A 13,421-nucleotide genomic window follows, 5' to 3' on the forward strand; every position below is an offset into this window, starting at 1 on the left:
TGTGTGTGTGTGTGTGTGTGTGTGTGTGTGTGTGTGTGTGTACATGCACGCACACACATCTTGGGAGGTTTAGAGAACAATGTGAAGAGTCAATTTTCTCCTTCTACCATTTGGGTTCCAGGGACTGAACTTGGGTCATTAGCCTTTAAATATCCTAAGAGCCATCTCTCAGTGCAAGGTGTTACATTCTTTAATAAGTCATTTGCTTATTTTTAAAATGTTAAAGAATTTGTATTTCTTTTTCTCTTCAGAAAATTTAGGTATTACTACATGAAGTGTATTTTAAATAGTTCATCCATACTAGAAAATAAATAAGTTTAATACAAATATATTTCAAGCTGGTGACTAGATAGAATTCCAGGATTATAATGAGATGCAACTGAAGCACTCCTGAGGGTGTGAGCACACAAATATTGAACTTGAAAATTACAAGCTTCAAGAGTGTAGAGAGTGCACTAAAGAAGTTGATTGAAATCAATTACCCTCTTGAAAATTAGGAGGTGTTCAGAGAACAATTAGGAAGAGTCCAATCCATATTCATTAATACAAAGTGGATCCCCAAATGACAGAGAGATCTGCTGTGATTGTTGTTTTTTTTTTTTTTTTAAGGAGAGCCTCATAAAAGAAACAGATATATAAGAGAAAGATTTATATAGCACAATACTCAACTGATATTCTTGCTTTATATTAGAAAGAAGTTATAAAATGGTTCATGGTGAAATATATCTATTAGAACAATCATGTAAAATATAATGGTACTTTGATCACAGGCAGACCTCTCATACAAATGGAAAAACCACATAGCCCAGGTGTTCAATAGTCTCTGCAGTGAGATTTGTATGTATACCCTGCAGTGTTTGTGTGCTGATGATGAAATTATCTAATGATGCATTTTTCAAAACCTGATTCCATTATTAAGCAAAACTGTGAACCACAAGTTAAGAAATTCTAGTATGAACACAGACTGAACAAAATCTAATTTTCTCCATCCCCATGACCCATTAGGTAACTCAATAGTTGTCTTGTTCCTTTTAGGTTACAATAGCAAAATATCAAAGAAAGTCATATGAAAAATAAAAAAAAAATTCTGTTAATTATGGAGGTGGAGAAGTCCAAGATTGATATGCCAGTAGATATACTACTGTCTTGTAAGGGCCTATTTCTGACATCACCTTTATAAGGACATTAATCTTAGATAATTGGGGCATCAAAACCAGGGTATAATACATAATAGGTAGGCATCTTCTACCTTACTAATCCCACCCATGCATGTTTCATCCTCATGACATAACCATAATACATAGTCCTCACTCCTTATATCATTATACAGTAGGGTTATGGAAATTTGAATATACATTTATAAAGGAGAGATACAAATACTCAGTCCATAAAAATAGTAGTCCACATATAAGTTATAGCCTAAATATAAGTAGAAGAGGATGTCTACTGCTACCTTTGAGTGAGCAAGCCAAAACGTTCTGCCTTACTAGTCTGGCATCTAGCTAGTCTCAAAGTTCACTTGCATGACATGAACTGCAGCTCTAATTGAATGCCTATCATCCACTCGCTGTGGATTTTTAAGTGAATACTCAACATCTTTGTAAAATGGTGATAAGAGGACCTGTCAATCTCACAAAATTGTTTAATTATCAAGTTTATTTGCATGTGTAAAACTTAACTGTTGTTATACAGTGTGGGTAGAAAGGATCGTTAAAGTTTTCCTATGGTCTAGGTATTGTGAGTAGTTACTATGTGTAGCCATTCTACAGAACTAAGTTCTGTTATTGTTCCACTGTATAAATAAGCAAAGGAATCCATGGAGAGATGCCCAGGAATTCACAACTAGTAAATGGCAGAGGCAGAATGTGGTATCAAACACATTGACTCCAGAACTCTAAACCACTGACTTCTACTAATTTGCAATGTTAATATATACAGTTGCATACATAGTATTTTATCTCCTCTTAGCTATGATTCCACCTGTGGAATCCTTCTATATGCTTTGGTTACTATGTAGGTTTACATATTTTCTCATTCAATCAAAACCCAAATCTTATGAGGTCAGGAAATGATTCTGCTTTCATGAAAGTGAAACTAGATTCGGGAGGAAGCAAGCAACCGAAGTTAATTAGTTAATAATCATTACATATTCTTCTCGATATGAAGAGGCTGCCTTACTGGTTTTGGTCCCTTAGATACAAGGATGTTAGGAGATACTCCTTTTGTCACCCATCATAAGAATTCAAGTCCATGGAAATACTCATCTTGAATCTGGTTGTTCTTATTTTGTTTTATTTTGTTTTGTTTTTATTTTAGTCCTTTGAGAATTTTATACCATGTTTTTGATCATATTCATACTTCTCCCTAACTCCACCGAGATCCACTTCATTCCCTACCCACTTAACTTTCCCCAAACAACAAAACAACAAACAAAAAACAACAAAATGCAGTCAAATTCATGCTACCCATATTTTCTATCCCTATATTCTTGGATGTGTGGACTTCCTTTGGAGTGTGATCGGCCAACCTAACAAGGACTACAACCATAACGAAAACTGACTCTTTCTCTCACAGCCACTACCAGTAGCCAGTAGTTACTCAGCTAGAGATAGGGCATCATGCCTACCTCTCCTCTCCATGCAGGAATTTATTCTGGCTTGACCTTGCATGGATCTTGTAAATCTAGTTACTTTTTATGTGGGTTTGAGATTGGTTTTAAAAACTGGGTGGTGGTACATGCTTTTAATCTCAGCACTCAGGAGGCAGAGACAGGCAAATCTCTTAGTCTGAGGTCAGCCTGTTCTACAGAGCTAGTTCCAGGACTGCCAGGGCTACACAGAGAAGCCATGTCTCAAAACAACAACAACAACAACAAAATATTGGGTTCTAAGATGTCATTGCACTAAAAAGCTATTGAGTGAAATCTAGTCAGGTATGTGATGGAAGCTCTGAGCACTCGAATGAATTCATTAATGGCAATCAAATAGATTAAATTCCGAAGGCATTTTGATAGACTGAACCTCATATACCCTTCACTGGTAAATCCATAGCCAAGTACTATTCGGGATTATAATATATACCATTTACAAAAAGCATGCACACAGTTTTTTTTTTTTTAACTTCAGTAAGCAACCTTTAATTTAGAATTTTTCTCAGTGAACAAAGGTTAGGACTATATGACTTCTCTTCAGAAGATTTCAAGTCACCTGCCCACCCCATGTTCCCCTGAAAGCAAGTGAAATAAACATACAAGGTTGAGAAATAGAATCTTGCTTGGCACATGCTCTCATCTCCCTTCTGGCTCTCTGCTCTCCAGATGCCTAGTGCCCTCATGCTGTCTGTCATTCCTGCATACCATCTGGTGTTCTTCTCCCTCTTGTAGCTCATGACTCTCACCTATACTTATCTGTTTAAGTGACCCCTTAGCTTAGGATATCACATGGGATTGCAAGTTGCTTGGAGAAAATAATTACTCCTGATCTGTACTGGCTGACAACAAGTTTTGTTATTCAGCCTAGTGCTCATACCACCCTAGCTAATAGGAGGAAACACAGAACAGCATTACATATTGGTCTAAAATCTGCCAGATACAGAGTCAGGATTGCACAATCCTAATTCAAAGTCTCAAAATAGTTGATCTGTGTGATCAACTAAGTTTTTTTCTCTTTGAGCATCAGATTCTTAATTGTGATGAGAAAGTGTTATTTGGTTTTGGATTAACAGTATTTCCCTGAATGCACCCATGATCTGTTTATGTCTGCCTCCAAATAAAGAGGATTTTAGATTTTCATATTTCTCCTACAGAAAATAGCTGGCATTACTTATTTTTATACACAGCATATTGCTCTCCAGGAGGGAAAAACTCCCTTTTTAAAATTGAATCAACTCTATGTTTGAGGAATGAATGGAATAAGAAAAAATTTAAAACTCAGGAAGTGTTTCCAATAAAATTCCAATATTATGAATCATAAATGTCAAAACAAGAGAGTTTTCAACTTGACTCTTTAGTGCAATGGGGAACTATGGAAATTTCTAATCAAAAAATGTCAAGATTGCAATAGTAAATGTTTGTATGATAACTCTAGGCTAAGATCCTTATCTTCATTCCTTACAGAACCCATTATGAGCTAGGTAGTTCCATCTACATTTACAAATATTGAGATATAGATTAAGGAAGACCAACACGTGGATACTTCATTCCTCCCTAAAATAGGGAATAAAATACCCATGAAAGAAGTGGCAGAGACAAAGTTTGGAGCTAAGACAAAAGGACTGCCCCACCCGGAGGTCCATCCCATAATCAGCCACCAAACGCAGACACTATTGCATATGCCAGCAAGATCTTGCTGAAAGGACACTGATATAGCTATCTGTGAGGCTATGCCATTGCCTGACAAATACAGAAGTGGATGCCCACATAAGCTAGAACACAGAGACTCCAATGAAGGAGCTAGAGAAATTACCCAAGGAACTGAAGGGGTCTGCAACCCTATAGGTGAAACAACAATATGAATAATCAGTACCCCCAGAGCTCGTGTCTCTAGCTGCATATATAGCAGAAGATGGCCTAGTCAGCCATCATTGGGAAGAGATGTCTTGCAAACTTTATATGCCCTCCCATACATGGGAACACCAGGACCAAGAAGTGGGAGTGGGTGGGCAGGGGAGCATGGTTGGGGGGAGTGTATAGGGGACATTCAGGATAGCATTTGAAATGTAAATGAAGAAAATATCTAATAAAATAATTTTTTTGAAAAAAGAAAGAAAACACAGGTGTCAAGTAGTTAGGCATGGTGGCTCTGAGATTCTGTGATTTCCTCATTCCTCAGTAGATACAAAGAAAGCCTGATTACTTGGAGTTGGTGCCTGACAATAGGCAGCAGCTGTGGGTTCACATAACAATTGCTGGGAGGAAAATGTTTGTCCTTCCCAGGATATATTTAAATCAGGGAAGCTGCTTTATGGAAGAAAGGCTGGAAAAGATGGCTGCTGTAGGTGGTGTTCCTTAAGAAGCTCAGGCATTTCAAACTCCACTAAAAGATCAGCTACATTATTGGGGTGGTTATTTTTTAGACTACAAAAGAATGTCTTAAAAATTGAAGGTACTTTCCAGGTGCTTTTATGCTTTGTTAACATATCATAGGCCATTGAGAGAGAGGATTTAACACTACAGTGTTTGCAGCTATTGATCATTGAAGATCCATTAGGAAAACCCATCAGTCTCTGGAGTGAGTGAAAAGGAAGCACTCACTCTATTTATCCTCCTGCTGCTTTGCTCCCTGTATAGAAATTCTACAATGGGCCAGGCATTGTAATAGACACTGGGGATAGAAAGATACTCCCGGTCATCAACAGCTTTCCTTTTTGGAATTGGGAGGAAGTGGTGAGCTCAATACATAATGAAGAATATGGGCACCAATATGAGGTTATTTGGGGTTTGTACACCAAGAGGCTCTACTCACCAGCCTCTTGTAGTTTCTACTCAGTAAATAATAAGAGGCCATTTTCCTCTATTTAAAACAATTGGGGTATAAGTATTTCTCATACTCTGCAGGAGCATAAGATGCACCTACTGATTCTAGTCCTAGCAGCATGTAATTGTTGTTGTATCTTTGAATCCAAGGTCGATGGTCTCTCTTTGATTGATGAGATGAGATTTTGGGTGTGAGTAATGGTCCCTCAACACCACTCTTTCTGTTTGTTTGTCTGTCTGTCTCTCCTTTTCCATTCCTCTCTCCCTCCCTTCATGCTTTTCTGTCCCCCTTTCAGTTACCATGCCTCTACTCTGGTGATTTGTGCCCACTGAGGCTTTTAGAGACATTTCAGAAGAGGTAAGTACCTAGCTTCACTGGATATGTAAGGCACATTTAGTATTAGAGAAGTGGTCATTGTCTTCCTCCAGAAAGGCATAAAAATCAAGAGACAAGCAACAGTTGGCCCTGATCTGTTCAGAAGTTTGTGAAATATGTAAGAGTCAAGATAAGGTTTAGGGAAGAAATGGCAGAAAAGGTTACAATACCATAAATTGAGGGGAAATTTTTGAGAAATACATCTCTTTGATAACCTAGAGCAATATTTGTCAGTATTAAAATGGAGTCTTTGAATGAACTCTTTTGTATGATCTATAATAGTGGATGACACTCATTCTCTTTAATGCAAGTGTTGGAAATAACATTGCTGAGCTTGTTTTTGATATATATATATATATCAGGTACTTGACTGAGGTACAGTTAATTTCCCCATGAAAAATGTCTAGTATCTGATAGGATTTGATGTCAGCTCAAGGCTGCAAAAGATGGAAATATTTTGTTTTCTTTCTGATATACCTTAGATGTGAAACACAGGGTCTCTCTCTGTTTACCATCCTATAGGAAAATCATGGCTTTGAAATTCAGTAGAGATGAAATCTCCAGATTTCTCACTATGTAGCAGTACAATTTAAATAAATCCTGCATCTATATCTCAATCTTTGTAAATGTAGATGGAACTACCTAGCTCATAGGGGGTGCTGTAAGGAATGAAGATAAGGATCTTGGACTAGAGTTATCATACAAACATTTTACTATTGCAATCTTGACATTTTTTGATTAGAAATTTCCATAGTTCCCCATTGCACTAAAGAGTCAAGTTGAAAACGCTCGTTTTGACATTTAGGATTCATAATATCGCCTCGCTATAAGATGTGTCCAGTTTAGACTCCATATTTACACAATGGATTGTTACTCAGGTTTTATAAAAATGACATCATGAAAATTTCAGTCGTATGGATGGAACTAGAAAAAATTATCCTGAATAAGGTAACTCAGATCCAGAAACATGTCATGTACTCATTTATAAGAAGATATTAGTTGCTACATAATGATAATCAAACTATAATCCATAGACCCATATAATCCGTATAATGGGGGCATTACTAGGAGTTCTAATAAGGTTCACATTCATAGATTCTAGAAATTTTCCACTGCACTAGCCTTCTACACTGCTCTCCAAATGTTGTCTCTCCCCCCAATGCAAGCTGTCTCTCCCATACTCTCTCCTTCCACCCTTACTCCCTACCTGATGCCTCCTAATCCAATCACCACATGCCCCTAGTCTGAACACAGTCTACTGTTTTCCCCCTTCCCAGGGAGGTCCGTGTATCTTCCCTAGAGTCCTCTTCTTTAACTAACCTCTCTGGGTCTATGAACTATAGTGTGATTATCATTTATAGAACAACTAATATCCTCTTATAAATGAGTACATGGCATATTTCTGGATCTGAGTTAACTTAAGGATTCAGGATAATTTTTTCTAGTTCCATCCATATGACTGAATTTTTCATGATGTCATTTTTATAAAAGCTGAGTAATAATCCATTGTGTAAATGATTATTTTATTATTATTATTTATTATTATTATTTATTATATTATTTATTATTATTATTAAATATTTTCTTTTTTCTTTTTTTCTCTTTTTATTGAATATTTTATGTATTTACATTTTAAATGTTATCCCCTTTTCTAGTTTCCTCTCCGGAATCCCCCCATTCCATATCCTCTTCCCCTGCTTATATGAGGGTGCTCCCCCTTCAACTCATCCACTCCCACCATCCATTCTTCTATTGCTGGACATCTAGGTTGTATTCAAATTCTGTATATCATGAATAAAGATGCTATGATATTAGTTGGAAAAGTGTACTTGTAGTAGGATGGGGGCATCTTTTGAATATATGCCCAAGAGTTGCTATAGCAGGATCTTAGAGAAGATTGATTCCCAAATTTCTGAGGAACAGCCAAATTGATTTTTGCAAGTTTTTATTCCAACAGCAATGAAGGACTGCTCCCCTTGCTCCACATCCTAACCAGCATGAGCTGTCACTTGTTTTATTCATCTTATCTATTCTGGCTGGTATAAGATGAAATCTTAATGTAGTTTTGATTTACATTTCCCTGATGGTTAAGGATATTGAACATTTCTTTACATGTTTCTCAGCCATTTGGATTTCCTCTTGAGAATTCTATGTTTAGATCTGAACCCCATTTTTGATTGAATTGTTTGATTTGTTGATATCTAATTTCTTGGATGTATACAACTTTTGGTGGTATACAAGAAATGTACATCACTTTCAAGGATAGACAGTGCATTATAATGAAATGAAAGTAAAAGGAATTCCAAGCAGACAGGGCTTTCTACTCTCCTTACACCTTTTCAATAGTCCTCAAAGCATTTACTTGCTAGAGCAATAACACAAGAAAGGGAAATTACAGAGTTACAAATAAGAAAAAAAGTCAAATATTTGCATGTAATAAGTTATTACACATAAGAGATCCCAAAATTTCCATCAGAAAGCTTCAAGAAGCAATGACAATTTAAGACAGTGGTATGATTTTTTTAAAAAAAGCAACCTATAAAAAAAAATCAATAGCCTTTCTATATACCAGATACATACCTGCTGAGAAAGAAATCAGTGACACTTTCAAATTCACAATAGCCATAAAGAAGAAAAATGTCCTTGAAAAGATAGAGAATGCACCAGAAAATGGAAAGAGCACACATTTGCAAGGATTGGTAGATAGTCAATAACATAAAAATGATCATTCTACCAAAGTTGATGTATAGATTCATTGAGATCCCAATCAAAAGCCCCACAACATATGTCACAAAAGTAGAAAAAGATCTTAAAATGCAAATGGAATCTATGAAAACAATGTCAAAGTAATTCTGAGGAGGGAACAGCTCTGAAGATAGTACCATTCCTGATTTAAAAATATATTACAAAGCTATAGTAGTAAAACCAGTAGGGTAGGGGAACAAAAAAATATAAAGACAAGAAGAACAAAACAGAAGACACACTCATGAAAAAATGTCACTACAGCCGTTTGACATTTGATAAAGGTGCCAAAATCATACATTGGAGCAAAGATAGCATCTTCAAGCAATATTATATGAGAAACTGTATGTTTGCATATAAAAGGATGAAATTAGACCCATATCCATCACCCTGCACAGAAATTAGTTAATTTTGCCACATGAATCAAAGATCTAAATGTGAAACTTGACATACAGAAACAGCTATAAAAAAGCGCAAAATAAACACTAGAAAGCTTATGTACAGCTAAGAAACAAACTAGTGGAAAGGAAGCCCACAGAGTGGAATAGAATTGAACAACAAAGGATTAATGTCTAAAATAAACACAGAACTCAAAAACCAGTGTCAAGAAAACAAATAACACATTTAAAAATGTTCTGTAGCTCTGAAGAGAAAATTCTCAAAAGAAGAAATAAAAATGACTAGGAAATATCTCAGAAAAAATGTCATCATCCTTAGCCATAAGGGAAACACAAATCAAAAGAACATTGCGATTTCATCTTACCCTAGTCAGAGTGGCTAAGATAATAAAACAACTGACTACAAATGCTGGAGGAGATCTAGGGGAAAGGGAACCCTCATTCACTGTGGGTGGCATTGCAAACTGGTACAATAACTCTCAAAATCTGTGTGGTAAATTCTCTAAACACTAAAAATGAATCTACCATATAATCCAGTGCTACCAACCTGTGGCAAGTACCAAAAGCACTAGAGATACTTGCACATCCATGTCCACAGTTCTTCTATTGACAACGGCCAGGAAATGGAAACAACTAATGAATGGATAATGAAAATCTAGCACATATAGACAGTGGAATTATTCAGCTACAAAATAAAGAAAATTGTAAAATTTTGCAGTAAATGGGTGAAACTAGAAACAATATTGATTGACATAACCCAGACCCACAAAACCAAACAATACAGAGCATGATTTATCTGAGGCTCATAGCTCCAAATCTTCAAATGTGAGTGTATAACCTGGAGTTACTGCAAAAATCAGAAAAGGAAAACAGTATGATAGGGGCAGAATAGAAAGGGACTAGCTGATTAGAGATGCTCTGAAGGGGAAGTGGGAAAATAGTGGGGTTAAAATGGGAGCAGGAAGAGAATCAATACACAGAGAGGAGCGGGGAGGAGGATAAAAAACACTATGTTTAAAAAAACATAAGAAATCATTGGATCTTTATAAAAAGTTACTACATGCATGCATATGCATGCATGTACACGCAGTTTAAGTGAAATGACATTATGCCACTTGAGGTGATAATGAAAATACGTTTCCCAAGAGACATAGACTGTGTAACAAAACCTCCAATACTAAGCATGAGACACCTCCTAATGTGCGTAGTTGTTCTAGTAAGTCTAAGAGAATCCCCATACATTACAGACTATTGCTGATGCCCTTGGTTTTTCCCTCCTAATGCCTGAAGTTGAAAGTAAATTCGTATTGCTGAAGACTTCATGCAATTTGGAAACAAGTCTCCGAGGATTCATACTGGCTCTGACATGAAAGACTGAGGGTTATCTTTCATAGTGATGGAAGGTGCTATACAAGCTGTAAGGTGAGGGAAGTAATGGTTAGCCCCATGCAGCTATGATACCTATGGACCAAAACAATGACTAGAATATGAAAATAACCTTAAAAGTGCAATAGCTACATTCATATCTTGATAATATCCTGCAGCTGTCTAATTGGACTTGAGGCCCTCAAAAGAAGGGAAATCATGCCTGGTACTGACTAACTACACATGCCTACTGAGGTCATGGATTGTACAGAAGAACCTATTACTCCCACTTTAGAAAACCAATATATTTCCTAACTTCATTCTAAATATTAACCCGGATACCCACGGGTGAATACATAAATCTCAACTCTCATCAAGGAAGCTTCTTTGGATAAGAGTCATAGAACATTACAGTAAATTACATTCAAACAAAATACAGAGAACAAGTAACTGAGGGGTGTGCAACTCCAGTTTATATAACTACAACACTTTTCCACACTTAAGGCTCAAGGACTATCTCAGAAAAAGGGCCAAAGATTGTAAAACCCAGAAAATCAGGAAATCTGCTGCAAGATTGTGTCTCCAAAATGTGACAGATAATCTACATCATGTTGCTGCAACAATATGGCTAGATGTGAACAGAGAATTCCCAAAAGAAGAAGTAGGCATAAGTAATAAACACTTAAAAGAAAAACTGTTCCCATCAGGAAAATTCAGATTAACACTACTTTGAAATTGTATCTCACCTCAATTTGAATGGCTATCATCAGGAAATAAAATGCTGACTATTACTGAGAGCAACTACGGAAATCAGAGTGGAAATTCCTCATGAAGGCAGAAATAGAATTTTCATATGACAAGCTATTCAAACCCTAGCTACATACCCAAAGGACAATGTTTTACTTGTTCATCCTTATTCATTGTTGTTGCATTCACAGTAACTATAAAATAAAATCAGTCCAGATATCCATCAATGGATACTGAAAATATGGTACACACACACACACACACACACACACACACATTAGGTACACTCATCTTTAAAGAAAAATGAAATAATACAAATTTCAGGTAAATGGAACTCAAAAAATTATATTGAGTGAACTAACCGAGGCATGGGAAAGCAAATGCATACTAGCCTTTATATGCGAATCCTAGATTGCAATCCCTATAGAATCCAGGAAACTAGAATGAGAGCACTGTGAGTTCAGTGACTGATTTGTGGGAAGAGGGAAGAGTAGAATATGGATTATATGACAGCAGAGTATTATGGAAAGGTTAAAACAGGTAAGGAAAGCATAGATAAAGAAGATGATGGGGTACAGAAAGGTTAACACATAGGAGCACAAAAAAGTCACATGAAAACTATCTTATAACCAAACTTTAAAATGTCATTTGTTTGTTTTCTTAAATATTTGTATGGGAACCCCTGCAAGGCTGGAAAGAGCTGTTCTTGGAGCCCAGTGTCAAGTGGAGGATACTTCTTTTTCTTTTGTTGAAAAGGAAGACCTCAGGTACCTCCAAAACAAAGCCTTCTGATGTGATTCTTTATTGAAACTAGATGATAAGGCCCAACTGCTCAAGACAGCACAAACATCCCACATTTTGGATGCATAATCTACAAAGACAGCAAGCTGTGCCTAAGCTAGGTATCACAGTCTGGCAAGGAACTATGCAGGCAACTGAGAAAAGACATCAGTCTTACCCAACTGTAACCTCTGTGAAGTCTGAGACCAATTTGTCAAGTAAGACACATCCACTTTCGCAACAGTAGCACAACAGTTATGGGGATAACCAACTACTCTATCATTAGATTTGAATCCTGATTCAGCGTAGAGAATTCATATCTGGTATTATAAACTTTGTCAAAACCCATAGTGATGAAGCACATGGCTCCTAGCGGGGAGCTGAATACTATTGTTTAGCTAAATAGAAGCAATGTACCGCCTAAATATATTTATACCCATAGGTAAATGTTTCTCTGAGCCCTAATCAGAGAAACCTCCCATTGCTTGGAATGTTAATACCATTCCAGCCATCACACAGATGGCCCTAGTTACACCACATGGGTCACAAAACCAAAGCAAAAGTCTTTGGAAAGGAACTAGTAGGGAAAATAAAAGGGTAATAAGAATAATAGGGAGAAAAGAAGGAAGCCAGTAACCAGAATAGTTTATACACATTTATGTTTATACAAATTTATGTATTAAAAATAAATAGAAAAAATGATGCAAACTAAAATAATGGGTAACTAGAGAGAGGGCATGTACACATACCAAAATTCTGCATATTAAGAGTAAAAGACACAAGGTCACAGTGAGGACACTAAACAATTACCAGAATCCCAATCCAAGCTTCAAGGGGACAATAGAAATCCAATGCAATATTCAACATGATAAAATAATTCAGTCTGGTAAATGGCAATAAAATCAAAAAGAATCAACTCCTTGGAAGAGAACAGTGAACTCTATATACAATAGGTTGTCATCATCTGGATTAATGTCACTATTTCAGGAGATATTTTGTGAGAGCATAATTCTGGGAGACTTGACAACATTGGCTCTTCTTCTCAAGATAGAATGAAAGGAGCCTCATTTTGTAATGCCTTAATAAGTTTTCTGATTGATTAGATTTTCACATTTCATTAATCACTCTATTATTTTTTATGAACCTTCATTGAGTGATTAGTGCAATAAGAAATCCAAGTACCACCTACATCTTCAAAATATGCTTATAAACCTTGCTGAAAATCAATAATACAATGGCTTTGGTCTAATCATTATGAAAAGTTTGCCTTTAGAATGGGGTTTCCTGAAGGGACTTGGTAGAGAATGTGAGTCCCTACCCCAGTTCATCTAGTTGGACTCAAACCTACTGCTCCATCAAGAGTTCCAGTGTGTCATCCACTGAGTAGGAAATGAAATTATGTTGTTATTTTTTATCTATTTTTCTTCACCTTTATTCATTTGTTTTTACAGAGAATCAGGCAATCTAATATTATCTATGAAAAGCATGTTTTTTACAGAAATAACCTGACCTTTCTGCTTCTTTGATAGTAATGCTGGCT

Source organism: Mus pahari, chromosome X (assembly GCF_900095145.1).
Source record: "Mus pahari chromosome X, PAHARI_EIJ_v1.1, whole genome shotgun sequence".
In the NCBI taxonomy this organism is placed as follows: domain Eukaryota; kingdom Metazoa; phylum Chordata; class Mammalia; order Rodentia; family Muridae; genus Mus; species Mus pahari.